The sequence below is a fragment of the Lycium ferocissimum genome, chromosome 9 (assembly GCF_029784015.1).
Source record: "Lycium ferocissimum isolate CSIRO_LF1 chromosome 9, AGI_CSIRO_Lferr_CH_V1, whole genome shotgun sequence".
Taxonomy (NCBI): Eukaryota; Viridiplantae; Streptophyta; class Magnoliopsida; order Solanales; family Solanaceae; genus Lycium; species Lycium ferocissimum.
Window position 1 is genome coordinate 57,312,178 of NC_081350.1, and position 24,841 is coordinate 57,337,018.

At 36.8% G+C, this 24,841-nt stretch overlaps 2 long non-coding RNA genes across 6 annotated transcripts; both read left to right on the top strand.

Moving 5' to 3' along the window:
- Window positions 1-17,304: 17,304 nt before the first annotated feature.
- LOC132031356 (uncharacterized) lies at window positions 17,305-20,428 on the top strand. Of its 5 annotated transcripts, XR_009408249.1 has the most exons (5): window positions 17,305-17,481; window positions 18,218-18,319; window positions 18,523-18,573; window positions 19,618-19,671; window positions 20,216-20,428. It is a non-coding gene; the product is annotated as an uncharacterized LOC132031356 (long non-coding RNA). The 5 variants fall into 5 exon arrangements; XR_009408250.1 differs by lacking the exon at window positions 18,523-18,573 and having other exon boundaries at window positions 17,307-17,481; window positions 18,218-18,344; window positions 19,622-19,671; XR_009408247.1 differs by lacking the exon at window positions 18,523-18,573 and having other exon boundaries at window positions 17,311-17,481.
- Window positions 20,429-21,816: 1,388 nt separating this feature from the next.
- Window positions 21,817-24,407, top strand: LOC132031357 (uncharacterized). Its single transcript, XR_009408251.1, has 2 exons — window positions 21,817-22,196; window positions 24,175-24,407. It is a non-coding gene; the product is annotated as an uncharacterized LOC132031357 (long non-coding RNA).
- The last annotated feature ends 434 nt before the right edge of the window (window positions 24,408-24,841 follow it).

The window sequence follows — 24,841 nt, forward strand, 5'->3', positions numbered from 1 at the left end:
GATGAAATTATCCTATTCTTGAGTTGATTTAGCAATTGAGGAGTAGAATTGAACTTCTCGAACGTTGGGTTATCAATCCCATCTTCGAAATACTCGTTTTACCCTCGTGGGCCCGTTTCCCCCCCTTTTTTCTTAGTTATTTTTTATTTGAATGATAGTATTGCTATATGGGTATCATTGCTCCTCATTTCTAACTTAGAATACGATAATGGATAGACTTAATGCACTTGGAGGCTCTCCGAAAAGGCAAGGCAAAGGTTTTATTATTCGTGGCTCCATCTCGGCAGCCAGGTAGGTTACGGCTTACCTTCTGGTTGGACTTTGGTTAGCGAAGCATATGTAGAGTTAGTGATTTTCGGAGAAAGCATGTTACGCCTTCAGGTATGAAGTTGGGATGGATTACTTAGGTTTGGAATTGTTGACTGATTTGCGGGTTTGTCGCCTCTTTGTGATTTATTGGCTCGTCGCCAGGTGTGTGATATTGACTTTTACTTAGTTGTTACATTGTGATTGTGATACGGTTGTCTCTCACTTCTCTTGACATTATCATGGATAGAGGAAAGGATTTGACTTGATATTAATATTGTAATATGCGTCCATGTGTGGCATGATTGGGATTGATATGATACACTTGATATTGTTATTTTGCAATGCATTCATCCTCATTTCCACGATACATTGATATTACCTATAATTGGTGTTGATGATGATAAGTGAGATAGAAGCATTCGTAATTCTTGAGACATATTTGATAACGGAGCCATCTCTGGGCTGTGCGGAATGGTTAGCGGTGTGGTTGGTGTTGTGGAGTCATCCCTGGGTTGTGTGCGGAGTGACTGGTACATGGACTTCGCGGGTCCCTCATGGGTCATGACTATTGAGATGTGGAGGTATTCCGTCTGTACCATGTATGTACGGAGATCACATTGGCCAGTGCATTGCATATCATCACATCTCACTTGCATTGCATTTTTATCATTGTATGGTACATTTCCTCTTGATTCCTTGGTTGATGATTCATTGGGCTGTTGCGTAAGATATTTACTTAGAGACTTGATAGACTCACCTACGTTGTGACTTGTTACTACTATACTTGAGTTATTGTTCTCGGACTGTGTTGTGTTTGTACCTGATTATGAGAATGTTTATTCTTCAGTTTCTTCCATTATATATGTTAGCTAACTATTTTCAACCTATGATACCTACCAGTATATAGTGTTTGTATTGATACTACCTTGCTGCATTCTTTTCTGAGTGCAATGTACGTGATAGGTTCCGTATCCACTCCTTGCGGCTGATCCCGAGGCTTTACTGTTGAGTGTCTAGGGTGAGCATGCTTGATGGATCTGCAGCCCGGAGACTCCTCTTTTATAGTTGTCTTTTCTTGCATTCCGAGATAGTAGATAGTATTCGTATTTTGAGACTTTGTATTATTCCATATTTGTAGTTGATTAGTAGTGGCTCTTGTACTGTATTCAGACTGGTTCCTTGGGGATTGTATTCGTATTTCCGCACTTATTTTATTTAGGATTTAGACTTCTATTTATTCTGTTCTATTTATTTTATTGTTGTTAGATTAATGATTAAGGGACGAGTTCGCCTACCAAGGTGAGAAACGGTAGGTGTCCGCTCAACTAATGATTTGGGTGGTGACAATAATACTATACATGAATGCATCTAGGCAACCACAATATCACACATAGAGAAGAAATATAATATAATGTAAGGCTATATTATGACTTGCAACGCAATATGCAACCGCTATACACACAAACTACCAAGGGCTTCCCCCACCCAGTTCCATTCCGACTGCGAGGGACGGTCCCCTAAATCCTAAAACTTCGCGAACACAGCCTCCCCCCGCAAACGCGAAGAGCAAAATGTTGGCACCTGACACCGTAAAAATCTGGTCTTCAAATTTCAAATTGATGCCTGAAACTCATCCTGATATTACTTTCACAGGTAGTCGAGTAAAGTTAAAGAGAGTTCAATCATACAAAGAAAGCCTAAGATCATGTCCTTAACCAAACACATCCTGACAATTGTAGTGACAAATCACCGGGGCAAGTTCTGGATGACACAAGCAAGCACGTGAGAGTAATCAATTCCTCGCCACACATGACACAAGCAAACACGAGAGAGTAATCAATTCCTCGCCACACATGACACATGAATTACTTAAACAACTATATTTTCAGCTCTTCATTGAGTACAAGGAAATCATCTCATAAATAATCATACACTAGTAATCATAAAGTCAAAAAATGAGGCATGCTTTCACCAAAGTGATCATTTGTATGCATAGCAACTCTCTTTTAACATCATAGAATTTTTAGGGGTATTATCAAAATCAAAACAAAACTACACATGCTAAAATCAATACTAGAAGCGCCAACCAACTCAAAATGCTCTATTATTAGGCCATGGTTCTTAAAATACACCCTTGAAAAAGGATCAGGCAAAAAAATAACCAAGGGGAAAAATAATTAAAAATCAAAAGAACCTATATACAACCTATATTGTCAGTTCAAATCCAAAACATGTTACCCGACCCCCAATTTTAAAATCATTGATCTTCCTCAATGAATAAAAAATTAAATACAAAGTTTGAGGGTCTTCATGTGGCATACCAAGCTGTCACGCCCCAAACCTGGGCCTGGACGTAACGTGGCACTCGGTGCTTGATTGCATGTGACCAAGCGAACCACATGGCTGACTAAATCACATAAACTTCAAAGATTAAAATACCTAACCCCAAACTTTCTATACACTTCAAACTCTTATCAAACAATACACATTTGGGGTACACACTTGATCACATAACCTAGGAAGGAACCGTCACATTTTCTTACCTCATAACAATATCTACTTATTGTAGTAACTTACTAACGTCATATACTATGGTTATGGTCTGAATAAACTTAAACAAACTTAAAAATATTCCCAGAATTTCATGACAATCGTAATGATATACATGAAAACAATTATCTAAAACATGATTGAGCATGACAATACATATATATATATAATTAACTTGTATCTGAGGTATTTTATAAACTGAAGCTTGATTCTTAAACTTTGAGAAGAAGTAGGGTTTTATGAATTAATGTGGTGCGGGGAAGAACAACAGTGTTCCCACGCTTAGATAGAAGCCCTACATACCTGTAAACGCTCCAATCTAATGAGCTCGCTTGCTTCTCTGACGAAGAACACCCAAAACCCTAGCTTGAATCACTTGAGAAAGATTACCTTGGAAATCCTCGATTAGGGGTTTTTTAGAGGAGAGAAAATTGTCCTTGAGGGTTTTTCGACGTAGTTGGAATTTCTGACAAATGATTTTTAAATTAAGTGTTGAATTTATAGCACGGGCCATTTTGGACAATGTGGCTCGCCGAGCGAGCGAGCTCCAAAGCGAGGGGTGACCTCGCTTTGAGCTTCAGCTCAACGAGCTCACCCGTCCAATTTGTACTTGGCCAATGTTCTGATTTGTTTTCACTTTTGTACCCTATACCTCATGACAAAGGTTTATGGCAACCTCCTAACTCGCTCTGGAGCTCCCCTGTCCATTTCATACTTAGCCAAAATTTTATGTTTTTCGACTTTATTAATAGCGTTCAGTAAAGTGGCCATAACACCTAGCTCACAGCTCTGATTAAGCTAGTCCATGTATGGTTGGAAAGGTATTTCAAAGTGCTATAACTTTCAAGTGTTAAGTTTTCTCCAATTCTCAACGGATTTTCACGTAAACAGGCTGGAAGACAGACCTATCGTAAACTTAGTCGATTCTCGAATCTTATGAATCTCACTATTTATCTTGATTTCAAACTAACTATTTCCACCCAAACTCATCCCGATTGGACTTCATATGGCTAAAATGTCACACTATTACTCATTTAACACATTCACACCTAACTCAGATTTATGGAGTGTTACATTATCTATCCCTTAGGATCATTCATCCTCGAATGATGGATCTTCATTTTCTGAGCATCAAAAGACCTTCAATGGAAGGATGAACCTTGGCAAATAATGAAAAGGTATTTTGATGTTCCGTCATACGCTATACATACTTATAAGTATCGGATGAATTATGAGCTGATTCTCTCTTCCATAGGGTCGGTAGAATTTCAACATTTCTATCTTGCTAAAAGCAAAAAAAATTATAACTTTTTAAAAATTATTATTAAACAGGTTTTTTCTCCAATTGAATGGGGATTAAGCACTCTCAAGGAAAGCGATTATATCCATCCTGAGCAAAAGATCCCAATTAAATTTAATTATTGGGACTATGTTGAGAGCTTTAATAAAGTTCTTTTATATGAAAATAATAATAAAAACCATTCATGGTTTATAAAAATATGTGCCAATATTTATAAACAAGGCATAATAAATTAGTTCTGCTAATGGTGGATTCATTATGGTCCAACAGTCAAAATATTGCCTGAACCCTTCAAGAGTTTATATACTGAATGGGTTGAAGTTTCCTCCAAGATAATAGACTTGGAAACTAATACTACATTCTTTGATGGAATAGCTAATATGTATTTCTTCATTGAATTCTCTATTTCATGGATTATGAAATGGTCAGTAGAAGTGGGTTATACCCCTCAAAATCTTCCTTGTCTCAATAGGATTTTTTATACAAAATTCTGGAAGAAACTTATTCAAAAAGCAGCCGATGGTAATATCCCTGGCCAAGAATTAATAAATCAAATTGAAGCTACTATATTAAGCTATAGAGATTCAATTAATTCCAGAAACTAGAGGAAAATTTCCAGTCCCTTCCAGCATATAGCCAGAAGAATGCAGATGAAAAAAGGGGTTATATCCCAAGAAGAAATGATAGCAGCTTATATGGAAGAATTCAAAAAAGATTTAATGTAAAATTTAGACATCGAGATGCCCTCCGATATATCCATAGCATCTGTTGGTAATACCACAGAGAACGACAATGATGATGAAGATCGGACCTAGTTAGTAGGAGAATCACAAGGAGATGATACTCCAGACGATGTAGAAATTTTTTTGGCACAATTCAAAAGCCAGAAGGAAGAATCTTCCACCTCCGCAAAAGACAAAGGGAAAGAAAAGATGAAGTGATAAAAGTACCCAGTATTCAGCAATAATGCTGAAAAGCAGACGAAGACTTTCATAAAAGAAACTTTTGCTTTAATAAAGCAAGTTTTTTCTTTCTTTTTTCTGTAATCATTTCACTTTGTTTTCTTTCTTTCTTTTCTTTAATTATTGCACTTTTCTTTTTCAAATTTCTAGGTAGTTTCTGTTATATATATTTTACTTTTGAAAAAGCATCCACATAATGGTGCTTTACTTTTTATTTTGTTGGCCACTTGTCGGCTATTTTTATTTTGTCAGTTTTCGTATTGATCCATTATAAAAGGATCATTTAGTTAAGAAAGAAGGGAGGTTTTCAGAGACCCCCTTCTCTACTTGTAAAAATACTCTCTATATAATAAAAGTTTGTTGTTTACTTTACCTTATCTCTGTTGAGCACAACTAACTAGTCAATGAAACCTCTGATATGATTCTGAAATACTGAACTGGTGCTTGGACAAGGCCCCAGCATACCTGATTGTCTAACATCTAACTGCTGAAAGTAAAGACAACTCTCTAAAATAAATAGGGCTTACCAACAGCTAATACGATGAAGTCCTAACGAGCAGATCCGTCATTCTGAAAATCTATACCTGCATCGTGAAATGCAGGCCCCGGGCAAAAGGGAAGTAAGTACACTGGAATTGTACTGTATGTAAAGCAGCTGAATGAAATAACTGTAAGTGGGGTGTTTGAGGAATGGGCAGCCCAAATCAATAACATGGATACATGAAGTAATTTGAAACGGTAACTGTAACTATATACTGAAACTGTAACTATAAACTAAATATGTATTGTAATTATTACTGAAGCTGTAAACAGTAAGTTGTGACTGAAACCTGGACATGACCATGATCTGCATGATCAACCTATAAACTGAGTAAAATATTTTAAGTGTATATATCTGTGGGACAGCCTTAGTAAAACTGACATGTAACCACCACGTGAGCACTTGGCGATTGATCTGTGCCCGATCAGTTAAGTTATCTCATACCTTGCCGAGGTATGAGCTATGAACATGACATGAATGGATCCAATCAATAAAATCCCATAAGTGTAACATAAAGGTATCGTCCTAACTCGGAGGGGCGATCCTTATATTACGCTAACATACATCGTTTCAGACTGTCTGATCCTTCTCGGTAATCTGTACTACTCCCAACGAATATGCACATGGTTGGCTTAAAAGATCATAAATTTCATAAACATGGTTTGTAAATAGTTTACATGAAAATCTATATAAATATATGTATATAATTTCTGATACATGAAAACATGTAAAAATTCGTTGAATGGAACAAATCTGAATTACTAACTGATATCTGAGAGCTCATGGAAAAGATAACACGAGCATACATGGATTACGGACAGGTTCATGACAATCATAATGATACATGAATACAATTATCTGAAACATAATTGAGCATGTCAATACATATATATAATTAACTTGTATCTGAAGTATTTCATGAACTAAAGCATGATTCTCTAACTTTAAGGAGAAATAGGTTTTCATGAATTAACATGGCGTGGGGAAGAACAACAACATTCCCGCATGTAGATAGAAGCCCTACATACATGTAAACGCTCCAATCCAACGAGTTAGTTTTCTTCTGTGACGAAGAACACCCAAAAGCCTAGCTTAAATCACTTGAGAAGGATTACCTTGGCAATACTCAATGTGGGTTTTTTTAGAGGTGAGAAAATCGTCCTTGAGGGGTTTTCTACGTAGGTGGAATGTCTAGCAACTAAATTTTCCAGTTAAGTACTGAATTTACAGCACGTGGCATTTTAGACCACCGAGCGAGCTCCAAAGCAAGGGGTGACCTCGCTTTGAACTTCGCTCAGCGAGCTCATCCGTCCAATTAGTACTTGGCCAATTTTTTGATCTTTTTTGACTTTCAGGCCCTATACCTCGCTCAGCGAGGTCTATGGCAAGCTCATGTCTCGCTCTAGATCTCACTCATCGAGCTCCCCTGTCCATTTCATACTTCGCCAAAATTTTATGTTTTTTGACTTTGCCGACAGCGTTCAGTAACATGGCCATAATATCTACCACACATCTATGCTTTAGCTGGTCCATAAAAGGTTGGAAATTTATTTCAAAAGGCTATAACTTTCATGTTTTAAGTTTTCACCAATTCCCAACGGATTTTCAAGTAAACAGGATGGAAGGCACACCTATCATAAACTTAGTCGCTTCTATCGAATCGTATGCATCTCACTATTCGTCTTGATTTCAAACCAACTATTTCCACCGAAACTCATCCCGATTGGACTTCATATGGCTAAAATGTCACACTAATACTCATTTAACACATTCACACCTAACCCAGATTTATGGAGTGTTACATAGGCACTCTCCTGAACTTGGCTTGCTAATGAAACCTTTGGGTGGGGAGTTGTGCCCTCAGGATGAGCCTTGGGTTGTGCTACAGGAGTAGGTAACAAGGAACTGCCTATCTTGGGCTTTGGTGCTAGATCACTACTCATAATCCCTCTATGGCCTAATGCGGTGAAGCAATGGCTGGATCCCTAAGTGTCCTGACCCTATACCTCCTCTCGAGGTAGGTCAGCGACCAATAAATTTAAGTCTATGGACTGCAACAACTTCACATCCCTCTGAAGTCTCGTCAAATCTGCTCAGACACAGGGTCAACACCCCCACTTACCTCCAACCTAGAAACTCAATGGGCCCTTTGCATTAGTGTTTCCTCGTGATCTTGTTGCTTCTATTGCATCACACCCATAGATATGCTAAGTAAGGAAAGGCACGCGCTGTTCATCCTGGGGATATCCCTCTTAAGCTTGGTCACCCTGGTCTTTGCAGTACTCGCTAAGTGACCTACTCTAATAATGTCAGCTTGAGTGAGAATGGGAGTGGGTATGGAAGTGGAGTAATGGGCCTGGCGGTAGTAGGATCTAGAGAAGAAGTACAGACAATTGTGGTCGGGGTCGATGAGGTGACCGGCAGAAGTGGTGGAAATGTTTGGTGTCTTGCTTGGAAGCAGAACCCCCAAGCTCAGTCACATCAGACACCCGAGAGGTATCACCTATTACACTCATCTTCCTCTACTTCCTCTTAGAGTTCTTCTCATCTTCGGTTCGCATAATATGACACCTGAGCAACCTCTGTCTCTCAATCCACTCGGGGCATCTTCACCCCATTAGCTCACTGACGCAGCTCTGTGATGAGACAAGGTAAAGGAAGGAAAGCCTGGTCCTGCAGATCTCGTTTCCCTGTCTCGGGATAGATGATCATGCCAAAATTTAAGTGGGTGTTATGTCCGCAATTATGCTGAAGAAATGAGCTGAAGTGAAATAAGGGTTCAAAATTAGAGGGACACGTGGGCGACGTAGGAGAGGACAGATGTTTAATGAGTTAGTTAATTCGGTGCATCTGGACGGTGGAGATTAGAAGATATCAATGCTCAAGATTTACTCCAACTCAACTAAATACTCCAAGAGATTAGAAGCGAGGGCAGTTAGACATTTTACATATTTTTCTCATCTCCAATTCTCTCTCTTGGATCTCTTCTTTTCTTCCTTTCCTAATTTCTATTCATTGTTACTGGGAATCCATTGTTGAACCTCAAGGATAGCTATGAAGCTTATAGTGTAGCTAATTCATTTTATACAGTGAGATTGTAGCTGTATAGAAAGAATTCGAGTAATAAAATCCCCTTTTCTTCCCAATTCTCTTCTTAATTTGCTGAGTACATTACAATTGGTATCAGAGCCATATCTTGGCACCTTGGGGAGTTCTACAGCCATGGTAGAAGAAATTTCATATGAGGAGTATACAGAGAAATTGGAGAATCGACTTCAGTGTCTTATGGCACAGAAAAAGGTGTATTTTGATAGAGTGCATGGAGGATTAGATGGACTCAATCAGAAACTGGATAAAATCTTGGAGATGCTTGGAATTACTTTCGAAGATAATGAAAATGGCTATCAAGTTTTTAAAGAAGATCAAGAAAGTGCAAGAAAGAAAATTGAAAATGCGACTGGAGAATGGGGTGATCAAGAGGTTCCGTCAAGCGAAGATGTTGTTGTGCAACAGAAATCACCAAAGAGTGATATGCCTAACGAACCTATTAGAAAACCCTTGAAGCTTGAAGATGCCTCTGTTAGAAAACCTTTAAGCCTCAAGCACATTAAGGTAGATAGAGAGTTTCTCATACCTTCACTTGAAATTGTTGGAAAGTTTAATGAGCCGAAGGAATTTGTCCAAACTGAGGTAAGTCAGCAAGTTCCTCTTACTGTTGATTGGAAATCTCTCTTGTGTGAGCACCATAGGGTGGAATGTTTTCCTAAGAACTTGAAGTGCATAATCTCTCATGTTTGGTATAGAAGGAGTCATGAGTTAGATGATCCACATAAGTTGTTTGACGAATTGCCTAAACTAGATTCTAATTCTTTGGATTTCAGTTATAAATGTTCCTGTCAAAAACGAAAAGCATATGAATGATATAGTTTTTGATCCGGGAGGGATGATATTCAGTATGTTGCATCAATTAAATGAGTTGAGCAAAAAAGCAAAAGTTTGTTGTTGGTGCTTCATTTTCTTTGTTTCCATAATCCCCTCACATACGTATTCTCCAAATTATGCCGAAGAACATATTCCTGATGATGCTAAAACTTTTGAGTGGACTCGGAGATAGTTTACTAGGTTGCCGGATGTTTACTGGAGAGACATCAATTCTGATGTTGCTCAAAACATGGGATCGGTGGGCCACTTCTTTGATAAATGCGATATATCGAAGGATTGTTTCCATGGGTATTTGTTATACTCGATGTTCTCACCTTAGCTTATGGTCCGAAGGCTTCAAGAAGAATAACTGTTGCTTTGTGTGTAACTTCTGGTACAGAGAAACAAAGAGGGTGTTGCTTGAATGATGCTGAGAGTGATCTTGATCCAAAGATCGCCAGGCCATAGAAATACACCCTAAAAACTTGTTTCTCGTCCCAACTAGATTATGGCAAGCAAGATCTTAGATTACTATATGTATTAACACGTGGTTCGGTTGATATTGTGAAGCAAGATATGTTCCTATCCCGAAAGTTGAGCTTGAAAATGTAGAGATTGTGTGGTCCCTCGTATGCAAAGGAAATGACTATGTCCCTAATATTTTAGAAAAATCATTACTAGTGCGGGAAGTGTTGAAACCGGAGGCTTCACAATTACTTCATTACATGGAGATTGGCCACAACAACTTGATTTCGGTCCCATATCACTTTTTCGTGTCCAAATCGGTCCCATATCACCTTTTCGTGTCCATTCGGTGTTGAGCTAGAAGGTGAGCATGATCGATACTTCGTATAAAAAGCTCATTGCGGTCGCACTTAGAATACTTTATGGGGACCATGAAAGATATGAGAATACATACTTTAATGCCTTTTCGGATATTATTTTAGTGGTGATAGTCTGACACGGGGAGATAGTCAAGTTACCACCGGGTTGATGTACAAAGTAGTTTATGTTTTTAACACGAGTGGATATTACACTAGCGCAGTGAAATAAGATCGCTTCAATTTTACATGCTCAAGTATGTTCAAGATGGAAACTATGTGATAGATGCGGTGTGGCTGTTTGCTTTTGGTATTAATAGTTGCTATTGAGGAGGCTGTCAAACTCGGTCGGTTGATGAAGAGCTTGCAATTTATTTTTTACCCTGGTGGCAATTCGATTGGCTTAGATTATATGATCGGTTGCATGATAATACCTCATTACTTGGGTGAGTCAAAAACAAACTTGAAATTGGCCTTCCAATTACTTATAGAGCCGAATAGAGAAGAATACATGAATCAAGAAAATGTGACCCTTAGTCCGCTAAAGCCATGGAGGAAGTGAGAAATGCTTTCGAATGGGGCAATTGGTTCAAAAGAGTTAGTTTCTCGTGGAACTTCCCACAATTTCGTTTGCTCTTATACTAGTCGATTTCCTTATTCACATAGGGAGAATTATATATTGACGAGGCGCGCTTAAATGGTATCGGTTCAAGCATTAACCAAAGCAAGGCGAGAGGTCACTACATTACATAGAAACATGTATCCAAGAATGCATTTGAAATCCTTTAAATCCTTCTCTATGGAACCGCAAGCCCGATCCGGGTCCGAGGAATCGGCATGGGAAGACCGAGCTATATCCCGAGTCGATTTCCCTAATTGTAGCTCGGAATCGACCTTGAGGACAAGGTCACTTTCAAGGGGAAGGGATTGTTATGTCCGCAATTGTGCCGAAGAAATGATTTTCGAAGTGAAATAAGGGTTCGAATTAGAGGGACACGTGGGCGACGTAGGAAAGGACAGATGTTTATTGAGTTAGTTAATTCGGTGCATCTGGACGGTGGAGATTAGACGAGATCAATTTTCAAGATTTACTCCAACTCAACTAAATACTCCAAGAGATTAGAAGCGAGGGCAGTTAGACATTTTACATATATTTCTCATCTCCAATTCTCTCTCTTGGATCTCTTCTTTTCTTCCTTTCCTAATTTCTATTCATTGTTACTGGGAATCCATTGTTGAACCTCAAGGATAGCTATGAAGCTTATAGTGTAGCTAATTCATTTTATACAGTGAGATTGTAGTTGTATAGAAAGAATTCGAGTAATAAAATCCCCTTTTCTTCCCAGTTCTCTTCTTAATTTGTTGAGTACATTACAGTGGGCCTGCTCCTAATGTAGACAATGAGAATGGCCTTCTCCAACTTAATATTTATCTTGTTCTGGGAAGGCTACATACTACTACTCATGAATATGAGCCAAAATTTTGCCTCGAGGTTAAAATCCTTTTTATAGATATTAACCCTTGGGCTAATCCTTGCAGGGTAGCTGCTGCGATCATTGAGGCCACCCATGGGTGCTCATCACCCAGGTGGAACGTGACCTTTTGCTGATAGTTGTTCCTATCCATGAATATCTTAGGACCATAGGCGTCATTTATCTCGTTTGACGAGCGAGGAATATCAACCTTTCGGACCCTCATTATGTCCAATAGCATTCTCAGCTAGCCCTTTTTCTTCTATGGCATTGAAGAGGCATAAAAAGCATAGAATTCTCGGGCTATGGCATCCCTTTCTTTGCAAAGAGGTTAAACTTTACAAATTTCTAAATATGGATTTGTAATAAAATCTGAAACTTCGTTATTTAAATTGAATTGCTAAACAGTTTTCCGAATTTAGAAGTAAGGGAAAACGTGAAACTAGAATTTGATATTTGTCATCTTACACATGAAATCTTAGTTTGCATTTAGCCATAGAAACCAAAAAAAAAAAAAAAAAAAAAAAAAAAACACTTTTTTGGAATTTTTGAAGTTGAGTTGAAGTTGTGTGTGGCTATAGTTTTTGTAAATAATATTTGGTTGTTGAAATGTACTTTTTCTAAAAAACATGAAATATGATTTATACCCCTAATTTCTAAAACTAGCAAAACCACCCAAAGCAATTAATAAACATAACCAATACATAAACACTGCCCTCATCAACCCCACCTTCCACTTGTACTCCATACAAAACCCAACAAGAACTAAACCAAGTAGCTGTAAAAATAAACACATTGAAAAACTTTGTTAAAAATAGTTGTAAAAATAAACATTTTGAGGGTCCTTTTTATAAAAATAAAAACTTCTAAGGTAAGAATTGAAAATAGAAAAACAAAAGGAATGGTCCAAAACAAAAAAGTGAAAAAGTGAAAAACAAGATTTTGGTTGTTTTTCAAATTCCAAATTTGAAATTTTTATGGCCAAACACTAATTTTTGAAAGGCAGAATAGATCGGGACTCCCCTGAACTTATCGATTTTTATTCAGTGTACACCTAAACTTTACGTTGGCCTAATTACCCCCCCTAAACTTGAAAATATGATAGGCACGACCCCTCTGGACGCTGACAACCCATGGAGGTGGTCAACACGCGCTGCCACATGGATGTTTTTGTCCATGTGGCATTTTTTAAAGGATAAAATATGTAGTTTTTACTTTTTAAGTTCAACAATTATTTGAATCATCTTTTTCGGGCCAAATCTGTAAAAAAAGAACTTGAAAATATTTTGATTATAATTTTTTTATTTGCCTAAAGATAATGATATTCTAATCAAGTTATTTTTATATTTTGGCCAGGAAAAGAAGAAATACACAGTAAGAACAAATAATCATTGAATCTAAAAAAGAAATCAAATAAAATATTAACCAAATATTTTACGAATTTGACCCGAAAAAAATAATGCACAGTTGAAATAAATAGTACTTGCATGAAAAGAAAAATACACAATATTTTTGTAAAAAATACACCGTCTAAACTTCATTACTTTTGCTAAACCTTATTTTTATTTGAATAAAATAAATAGAATTTCAAGTTGAAACTTTCAACTAAGTTATTTAGATTTGGATCCGAAAAAAGAAAAAAAAATACATAGCTGAAATAAATAATCATCATATCGAAAAAGAAAAAAACACAATTGGGATAAAATATGCAATGTATATTAAGAAAAACCAATAAGAAATACAATTGGATCAAATAAAATCATTATATTGATTATGTGACAATTAATAGTTGAAAAATACCCCATTTGGAAGCTGATTTTTCGATTTTTCACCCTTCCACGCGCCTAAAAGAGAGTGTATCCACGTTCTTTACCACATCAGCGTCTAGGGGGGTCCAGGCTATCATATTTTCAAGTTGAGAGGGGTAATTAGGCCAGCGTAAAATTTAGGTGCACACTGAATAAAAATCGACAAGTCGGGGGGGATCCTAGACCATTCTGCCTTTTTGAAAAAAAGTGGAAAAAAAAATTCGAAAAAAAGTGAATAATTCTCATGGCCAAACTGGTCCTTAAACTCAATTATGTCTAAGATTTAAATCATTTTACAGCAGTGGTGTAAACTGATTTAGTCATAAATACAAATCTATTAAAAAAAAATTACATTCACTTAATGGAAAACTAATCATTTAATAAACAACTGCAAAGCAAATGGCATTTTAGGGGTATTTTGAACTGGGCTCAAGCATTTTTTTGCACGGATTGCCCTTCGTTTGGGGTGGTCTTTAAATTTTGCCCCTCAAATTTGTGGTCTTTAAATTTTGCCCTTCATATTTGTGGTCTTTAAATTTTGCCCTTTGCTTGGAAAGATGAGCGAATACATGAAGTTCGGGTTCGAACCCCCGCTCGTGCATAAAATAAAAAAATAATTTCGCAAGGCAGATCGGGGAGTGTATGCGGATCCAAAGATACAATCTTTAAGAAAAAGTTAAAGTTATGCGGGATCCGCATAACTAAAATGTCTGCCCTCAAGACAAAAAGTTCCCCCCCTACAGACTTTTAGTTAAACATAACTAAAAGTCCGTGGGGGCATACAAAATTTAAACTTTGCCTTATAAGGCAAACTTTTTTTTTTTGGTTGAAAGTCTATTTTATTCCATCCAAAAAACTTTTACAGCACAAAGTTAAAGCTGACCTTCAACTGTACATGGTAAAATTCCTACTCACTAACTTGTATAAGTCAAACTAGGAGCAACTATTACATTAAAAAAAAAAAAATTTTCAATCAACTACACTTAGCTAGGGATAGCAATTCATAGAAGTTAAAGAGCTCTCTGCCATTTGAAGTTGTTCTCGCCTTGGATGTGAATATGTTGTGCAATCTCTCCGCAAAGTCTATCGGAAGAAACCGAGTATTTTGAAATCGAGTAGGTTCCTTTCTCTCCAAACCAATGCCACTAGCATACCAAAAATGCGGCAAGTAATGGAGCTTGATGGCTCGATTTGTGTCTAGCAATGTGTGAGATCCATTTGATTTCATTTTGCCAGCCCCTATTCTTCTAGTGTACCCCGCCATACCAACAATCTGTACCACGGTCCTTTTGTGATGGAGCATTCAAAATAAAGATGGGAAAATGTTTCTTGGGTCCGCCTACGAAGATGCAATCGGTGGCACTTGAATGCCAAATTTCGAAGTCTATCAACAATTGCTAACTACTTTGTATTGCCAGGCAAAGTGTGAATTTGTATCCGGGATGGACATTTGGTTTGCAAGATAATACTTTTCCATGTAACTTTGGTTTATATGCTTGAAAAAATACATATATATGCTTCAAGGCAAAGTTTGCCCATAAGGCATAAGTATGCCCCCATCTAAGATAAGTTTGGTAAATCTTAACAAGTTTATGCATGGGGCATACTTTTAAAGTGGCAAACTTTTATGCGGATCCGATAAACTTGTGAAGGAATTATCAAAGTTATGCTAACCAAAGATACTTATGCCAAGTACGCCCATAAGGCATAAGTATCGGTCCGATAACTTTGCTAATTCCTTCACAAAGCAGTGTACGATGGGGGCATAGCGAAATTTAAACTCGCTTTGCGAATTTTTTTTTAAAATTTTGATCGTGTGGGGGTTCGAACTCGAAACCCATGGGATTTAGCGAATGGGCAAGCAAAATTTAAAAATTTCATATATGAAAAGGCAAAATTTAAAACCACCCCAAAAGAAGCGGCGAATTGCCCAGCCCCGTTTGCTCCACTACTGGGCTGTGTATAAACAGAATTTGGGCTTCAGGTCCAACTTCTTGCTTCTTTGTTATTTGGGCTGGCTGAGTAGACACTGAATTCTATTGGGCTGGAAAGAAATGCATGTAGGCCTGATTAACATGCACAAGCTTGGCAAATACAGAGGAAGGCCCAAATGCCCCCATTTTGATATTTCACATGCACTAAAAAAAAGATAAAAGATTTGCAACAGTTTTAATAATTAAGTAAATTTAAGGCTTCTTGATAATAATTAAACAAAGACACAAGGAAAGGAATTCAATCTTTAATTAAGAAAATCATATTATCCTTTATATTCCAGATATTTGATAAAAAAAAACCATGGATTAGTCGTAAGCAACAATGCTTTTAAAATATACTAAACCTGAGGTTATTAACCGTCAACTAGACAGAGTTTAATTACTGAAAATAAACAAATTCAACCGCAACCTAGGTTATTAACCTTCAACTAGACAGAGTTTTCCTTTAAGAGACTGACTTATTCTTAAACAAAGACACTTAGAGAATTTAACAAAGACTAATTGAAAACCAAAATTAGCGATAGGATTAACTTAGGCAAAACTGAGTTGTTAAGAAAAGAGTGCTCACTTAGCCATTTGCACATTCCTTAAGAAAAATATTAACACCTAGACAAAAATGGGTAATTTGATTAAAATTCCCTAATTAAATAGGTATTGAGATTTTGTCACTTAACACTTAAAAAGGTTAAAATTTTTTCTTGATTTGGTAAGTAGAGTCTCTTTTTGAACCAAAAAATAAAGGCTAAGTGAATACTCTTTTTGATCCGGGGGAGGAATAACTTAATTAGGTAATAATACCTTATCATCAAATTACTAAAACAGTAGACTTCAGTTCTTAAGATAATGTGCTACCAAGATCAAGCTTACTTGGTTGTTTCTTAGCCTTATTAAACCACTCGTGTCAACTCAGAAACCATCCAGTAACTCACTAATTTTGAAAGAGTAGAAAACTTAACTTGGAAATTAAAGAGATAATAGTCAAAATCACAAACACATCTGAATTATCACTTTTTCGCGAGTTTCACACCTTAACTATCAGTTATTTCCTTTTCCTACTTGAACTATTACCATACCTCAACTATCAGTTTTTTTCTTTTTTTACCCGAAAACCCTAAACCGTATCAAGTAGGAAAAGGGAACAATTGATATTGAGGTGTGTTTTAATACATATATGGTGATAGTTTAGGTAGGAAAAGAGAACAATTGATAGTTGAAGTGTAAACCTCACGAAAAAGTGATACACTACTTTTAAAAAAAGCGTTTAGCGACGGAATTCAGCGATAGAGCACATTCCGTCGCTACGTAACGACGGATTTCGCTACGAAATGATCATTTTGTGGCGAAAATAACAATTAAAATTTTAGTTGATTATATTAGCGACAGAAACGTCGTTCTGTTGCAAAATAGTAGCGGGAAAATTTGGCACCCTAATTTTCCCTATGGATTTAGAAACCTAAGGGTGTGACAATATTTATTAGTATCTAGTGACGGAATTAGCAACGGAAAATCCGTTGCAAGGTCTTTTAATTTATCTCTAAAATAGTTATAATTGTAGCGACAAAAAATTCCGTCGTTAAGTTTTATTTTTTTTTAAAAAGCGAGGCTTTGTTTAGCGACAAAATTTAAAAGGGTGGTTAATTCCGTCGGTAGGTCTAAATTAAAGGGATAATAATTAAGGCACAAATTCACACTTCTCTTATTTTGAAACATCACAACACAATACAGAGAGAGACACAGAGAAATCACTCAGTCTCTTCACTGTTTTCCACCATGTGAACACCATCGTCCTTCCGTAATCACTTAGTACGTTTTCCTCTCTCTTTATAATGTGCTTCATAATGTGCTTGTGTATGATTTCTGTATCTTTTGCTTGTGTGTTCTCATTTGGGTCACTTTCGAAGTGCATAAAGCAATGGGAATCAACTGGGTCAAAATCTGTACTTGGTGTGAAATGGCTCTATTCCCATGTGTAAAATTTGTTTGAAATAGGTCTAAAACCTTTTTCTTTCTCTACATATCTCACACACCTAAAAAATCTGTACTTGTTGTGAAATGGGTCTATTCCCTTGATTTTTCTTGCTCAAAATCGGTAAGTATATTTCTCTATATGAATTTATTTGTATATCATCTTATCATAACTGTAGAAACGAGTATGACTGCATAAGTCATAAACCATCAAAAGTCCAGTAGGTTTGAGTCCAAATCTAGTGGGTCTTAACAAAATCGTGGCCGAAGTATCATATAGGTGAAATTCAATCTCAAATTCTTTTTAAACTTCTCTTTAGTGGTAAAAATTTCTACTGGGTATTTTATTTTACTCTTTAGTTTGGTGTAATTTTTGTGTATTAAAAGTTCATTGAATTTCTTTATTGGTATTTCTTCCATCTTGCATGTGGGTTTTTACTTCGTTCTCTTTGTTGATTTGGGTTTTCTCCCATTGATTTGGATATCTCTTTAATTTTGGGTCTTTAGAAGAAATAAATAGATTTTTAGAGCTTAGGAATTAATTTTCCTACATGCAAATGATTCATCTTAACAGGATCATCGTGAGGAGCTGTTTGGTTCAAAAATCATCTTCTTCTCTCTTTCGTTCGCAATGACTCATCGGAGATTCAAGCCGACATCTTCTTTCACATAAAAGGTAAGCATACCCAATTGCTATTTCAGTTTGTTGTGATTTATCAATGCATATGCAAGGAAATTTGAATCTATTTTATTTTTAGTTCTGTGTGTTCTGCAAGTTTTAGTTTTACTGTAAATTAGTCTTGGTTTGAGCTTCATGGAACTTGTCATTGGAGTATTCGTTGAGTTTAGACTTTTTTTTATTTGGGAATAACTATGAAGGGGACAGGATACAACTACAAATTCTAAACTATACGTCTACAGCTTGCAATTGTAAGTAGAATTTTCAAAGCCCATCCATTTCTGAGTAATATAATTTTTTGCAGGTTTCCTAAAGTGCAAGTTGGTCTTGCATTTGGTTTTCACATGGTTATTGTCCCACTTTTTTTTTTTTTTTTTTTTTTTTTTTTGTGCATAAATCAGATTTTTTTAATGGTTAAATATTTCATCCTAAAATTTTAGTAACATTATTTTAATGGAGAAACTTTCTGTGTTTTCAAATATATGGTTTGGTTTTTTATTTCCATCAATGCATATGCAAGGAAATTTGAATCTATTTAATTTTTAGTTTTGCGCGAATTTCTGATCGAGCACAGTTGTGTGTCTATATATATATTATTTCAAGGATTTTTCTTATAATTCTTTTAGTTTGCGCCAGTTCCTTGAAACATCAGTGAGTTTCTTTTTTCGGCTTAGTTTAACTTCTTTTTTGCTTTAGTTTAATTTGATCTTAGAAGTGAGTCTAGATTTAAGATTAATAAAATTGAGTCACAAGAAGTTTATTTGGAATGTGACAGAAAATCTATAGTTGCATAAGGAAATTGTCTTCAGTTCATAGTAGGGATTAAGGTTTGTTACTTATTTACCTATTGAAAGAAAAAAAGTGTATATGTCCTTATTGCTATGTAAATTGACTTAATTGTCCTTGTGAAATTGATCTGAGTCTATAATGAAAAGAAACTATTTATCTGCTTTTAGTTTTACTACTTTCAAATATTTATCCTGAAACATTAAATGAAAGAACATGTATCAGTGACAGAAACAAATAAATCTACCTACATGTCTTGGTATTAGATGATTTCGTGGCCAGATGAATAAGCAGGAGCGTTGTTCAATAGTGCAACTAGAGGAATGTACTATTCTAGTTGTTAATTCTTTTCCTTGTAGTGTTTTTTTTTGGACTAAACTTGTATCTACAATTTGATATTCTTTTGTTTCACTTTGTTGATCCACCGATTAGCTTTTGAAGGCTATTGATTAAAGAACAAAGTTCCCTGATTTGTCGATTTATATAATTTTTCCTCGTATTGTTTGTAGAGAGCCCTCAAGAACAAAGTTCTCACTATCTCTTTTGGAAAAAAAGCACCTCAAGTAATCTTCTCTGAAGTTCCTTTCTGCTGGCTCAATTTTTTAGCTGTGCTTGTTCGGTTCTTGAGTTCTATTTGTAACTTCTGTTTGTCTATCTCTATTTTTGAAATTGTTGATTTTGAATTGACAAATTTAGGGATTTGTAAGTTACAAGTTGATTGAAATTTACAATTGATTAATTGATTGCTGGATTCTACGTGCTGCATTATGGGATTTATTTGAGTTACTGTATTGAAGTTCTTGTTTTGGGAAATTTAAGTCTGGAATTGAAGATGATTAACGTGAAAGGTTTCTATTTTGCTTTCGATTAAAGCTTTTATTGACCCTTATTATGAAGGATAGTGAAAGATATGTTTTGTTTTCAGTTTCTCATTTCTCTTTTTGAAAAAGAAAAAAAAAGTGAATGATTGTTTCCTGATAAGAAAAGAAAGATATGTTCTATTTCATTAAGGTATTTCAACTTGTTCTTCCCTATAGAGGTCCTCCTGGTTGTATAAATTACAAAAAGAGTGAACTCTGATTGTTTTGTCTTTTTCAACATTAATAGGAACATGAATAATCTAGAGTGTGGTTGGATGTACGAGAGGTTGGATGGACAAGGGGTTGTAATCTCCAGTTTCATAACCAGTGTAGAGAACTTTATCTAGTTTGCATGTTCTCCACGAAATTACATGAGTGGTGACAATATTAGATGTCCATGTAAAAAATGTCACAACATTAAATACAAGGATGTTGAAACAGTTAAGTGTCACCTTTTTAATCTTGGATTTGTTGAGAACTATTTTGTTTGGCTGTATCAAGGAAAAAGATATGATCAGGGACATATCTTCTAGTAATGATTTGCATAGTGGTGCTCAACCTGAATTGGCATTCGATAATCCATATTGGCAAATGATTTTGGATGCAGCTGGTCCCAACTTTGACCACGACTCGAGTTGGCAATCTTATAACAATATTGAACCTGAGTTGTCTCATCCTTATGAACTTTCAATGGAGGAGGAGCCTAACCCAAGTCCCAAAAAATTTATGATTTTCTACAGGCTGCTGATGAAGAATTGTATCCTGATTCTTCCCTCTCTCAACCCGCAGTTGTCTCAAGGATGTTAAACATCAAAATGGAGAACACTTTGTCACAAAGAGGCTATAACCAAATGATGCAATTATTGAAAGTGGCTTTACCTGAAGATAATAAAGTGCTTGATAACTATTATCAGACCAAGAAGCTACTGCGTAGCTTGGGTTTGCAACGACCCATTTCATCATTACCGTGATTTTCAAAAAATTCGCGACGATGACTCCTTGAAACATCCTTGGTCCTTTTACACTTTTGAAAAACCGTTAACTTAATCAGACAATCTTACGAGTTGCATATAAATATCGGATCTGAGCCACCCGGGCCCAGTGGTACCGCTACAGCTCCCATGATACCGCCCCAGCGGTGGCGCAGTAACGGTGTGTACACCGCAGGAACAGTGTAGTTGATTTCCTCAAGGACCTCCCCCGCGGTGCCTTGGCGTAGAAGCGGTACCACTGAAGCGGCGTTTCAGACCGCAACAGCGGTGACGAGCAGTGATTTTTCCCTATTTAAGTGTCATTTCGGGATTTGACCTCATTTCTCACAACCCTAAAAAGTTCAGCCGCCCTTGGAGTCTTTGTGGAGCCTAAAATGATATCTTCTTGGGAAAGGTAATCCTTTTAACTTCCTCCATTCATTTCTTCACATTAGTGACTCTTCTTAAAGTCCCTCATCTAGAAACTACAAAAAAAATGGATGTCACCAAATTCATGTACTTAGGTGGGAAAAATGATTAGCATGTTTTAATATGGATTACGTAGATTTAATCTCTCTTGTTTATAAGACTAGAATGATTATTAACGTAGCTTCCTCTTACCTTCCCCAACATGTAAATGGGTTCTTCCATTAACATTGAAAATGGGTTTCTAAAGGAAAGAGCTAAAAATGGTAACTTGATCTAGCAATAACTCTTTATGGTTTTAGAACCTGTTTGGATGGGCTTAAAAAAAGTAGCTTATAAGCCAAAAAAATAATAATAATAATAAGTTGGGGTAGCCCAACTTATCCCAACTTTTTTTTTTTTTTTTTGGCTACTTTTTTTAAGCTAAGCCAAATGGGCCAGCTTAATTTTTTGGGCTTATTTTAAGCACAAAATGGCTTATAAGCTGGCCAGCTAAACACTCAAAAAAGCTAAAAACAGCTTATAAGCTATAAGTGTTTTCAGCAACTTATAAGATAAGCCAAACAGGCTCTTAATTATGGTGTTAAGGAAAGTAATCACTTAGCATAAATTATGGTTAGAAAAGAGTTCATTTATTAATGAAGGCCTAGAAAATCCAGAGGTAGTCTAAATTCCCAAACTTCCTTTATCAATCTGATATCTCTTATAAGTGTTCTAATGGTGATTCCTATTCTTGGGTCTCATGATTGTTCCAAGTTCCTTCGTGCGGATTACGACGTGATGAACAAATTGAATATCAGCTGATGTTCGTGGCAAATGCTCGGCCCCGACGTAGGTTATAGTTTCCTTTCTTGGTAGACTCCGGTTAGACTTACATATTCGTGTATTAGATGAAACGGAGAATGCATGTATAGGATTTTGGAGATTGGGATGGAATTCTTAGGATGGTACTGTTGTGCGATTTATGTGTTCGGGCTTGTGGCCTGTAGATTCCCTAGGTTCATGTGTTGGTATTCCTTGCGTATTGGTGGACTTTATGTGACTTGGAAGACTAGTTGTTCGGTACTTGGCTTACTATGATACATTGATGAAGAGTTCCCGCATGATGTGCTTAATCATGTTATGTGCTAATTATTATTGAATTGTAATTTGATATTGGAATTGATAGACGCGCTAAAAGGACATGAAATGATTCTAGATTAGATATTGTCTTAGGTTGGGCCTATGGTGTGATTGGGGTTAGCCATCTCGTTGTGTTGCGACTTATCTTGTTATGTTATTATTGGCTCAAGGCCACGTGGAGATATTAGATATTGGAGACGGTTGATATATCTTGATCATGATATTGTAGTATCTTACTTGTTAACGTTTGAAATGAGGATAGTGTTCTATTATGTCTTATTGTGTAGCCTTTTCATGTTATTGTTGGTGTGCTCATGCGCGGTACTTTGATATTGATTTGATTATAGCATTGAACTCATACATTGCACGCATTCTCATCCTTTATGATATATTGTTGATACATTGATGATACTTAAGGAAACACTGGTATGATCTGGGCTCAGTTGGATGAGAATGAGTGAGGACCGATGTCCGATGTTTATCCCAGAATCGAGGTTGAGTGTAGCAATTCCCGAGGTTGTTGCCGGGATCGTGAGGTAGCGATTGCAGAGGTTGTTGTTGGAATCGTGAGGTACACGGACTTCGCGGGTCCCCCATGGATTGTGCTTCCGAGATGTGATGTTCTATCATCGGAGTACATATGTACACTGCATATGCACTGCACCCATATTTCATACATTATTGCATTGCATTGTACCTTTTGCCTTCTCAATCACGGTACAGAGCAGCAGTAACAACAACGCAGAAGCTCTTGTAGCGGAATTTGGAGTGAAATGGTGCTACCAACATGGCTACAAGGACTTCATTCTTGAGCTTGACTCTATGGTGATTACAAAAATGATTGACAGCCAGAACTCTTCCAACATGAAGTTAAAACAGATCATGGACAAGCTGATGAAGATCCAACAAGAGACCAATTTCCAAGTGAAGCATTGCTTCAGAGAATGTAATCAAGTTGCAGACAGTTTAGCAAAACTAGCCTCCGGCTCGGCCCAAAACTGTACTATACACTCTTACTCAGAACTGCCTAGAAACTCTAAAGGCCCCTTCCAATTAGATAAGATGCAATTGCCTAGCATTAGATCTAAGTTTGACAAAGCTAACTTTTATGTTAGTTAGGTACTTAGTTTTCTAGAAGTTGGCTGCCTTTGTTTGGCCTTTTCTGGAGCTTTTGTGGTGACGTGATCACCAAATAATGTGTTGTAATGGAGGTCAGGCCTAGCCCCCCTCCTTGTACCTTTTTGCTGCTAATACAACACTGCCCAGAGGAAGACAGGGTAACTTACTTAAAAAAAAAAGACTTCTTGTGATATTCTGGTGATCCAGTTGTGATATACGGGTTCAGCTTCCTAAATTTAGGAGAATAATGAAAACCAGGATGACGAGATAACTTTCCGATAGTAAGAGGGGATAGTGGAATGGTAGTTGACTTGCAATGCTTGAGCCAAATCGTCTATTATATGTTAGATGAGTTAAAGTGAGTATAATGTAGGTCAGGCAAATGGATCACTAAGGGAGAGTTGTTGAGACGAGCGGTAGGTAATGTGCACTGTTGACTTAGTTTTTACCTACCATGCTTAGTTGTGAATTCTATTACTGCTATGTACTTCTAACCATTGTCGGCCTATGATGCTTACCAGTACTAATGTGGTACTGATACTACTCTTGCTATCCCTTTGAGGTCTAGAGTTTTTCAGGTTATTGTTGGAGTTTTCCGGAAGATGCACGGTGCCTATCTTGGAGGCCTCCATCATTTTCATTCCGAGATGGATGTTGGGTCTCAGATTTATTGTTGTATTCTGGTTCAATATTAGCCGCTCTTGTACTAGTCTAGACCAGGTCAAGGGAAACTGAGTCATTGTATTTATTAAATAGTTGTAAACACTTCCGCTGTTCGTTTAAATATATTGGTTGACTTCTGGTTTTCAATTATTATATTTCTTGAAGATTATTAAATCTCGTTCCTTACTTGTAAATAATTTGTGTTGAGTTGAGGGTTCGCCTATTGAGGTGGGAATGGTAGGTGCCCGCGCGATCTTAAAATGGGTCGTGACAGGGTTGTGCCAGTTTAAAAGATTGATTATTGTGATTCAGGATGTATGTCGTATTGGGGTGACGATGAACATCTTACATCTTGTAAATTTTGTGGCTACCAGAGGTATAAGCGTCGTGTCGACTCTCGTAAGAGAAAACTGGTCCCTTACAAGAAAATGTACTATTTTCCTTTGATTCCTAGGTTGCAAAGATTATATGCATCCCATGCTATAGCTGCCGACATGAGATGGTACCATGAGCATATACACGAGGATGGGGTAATGCGTCATCCATCAGACTCTGAGGCTTGGAAGCACTTC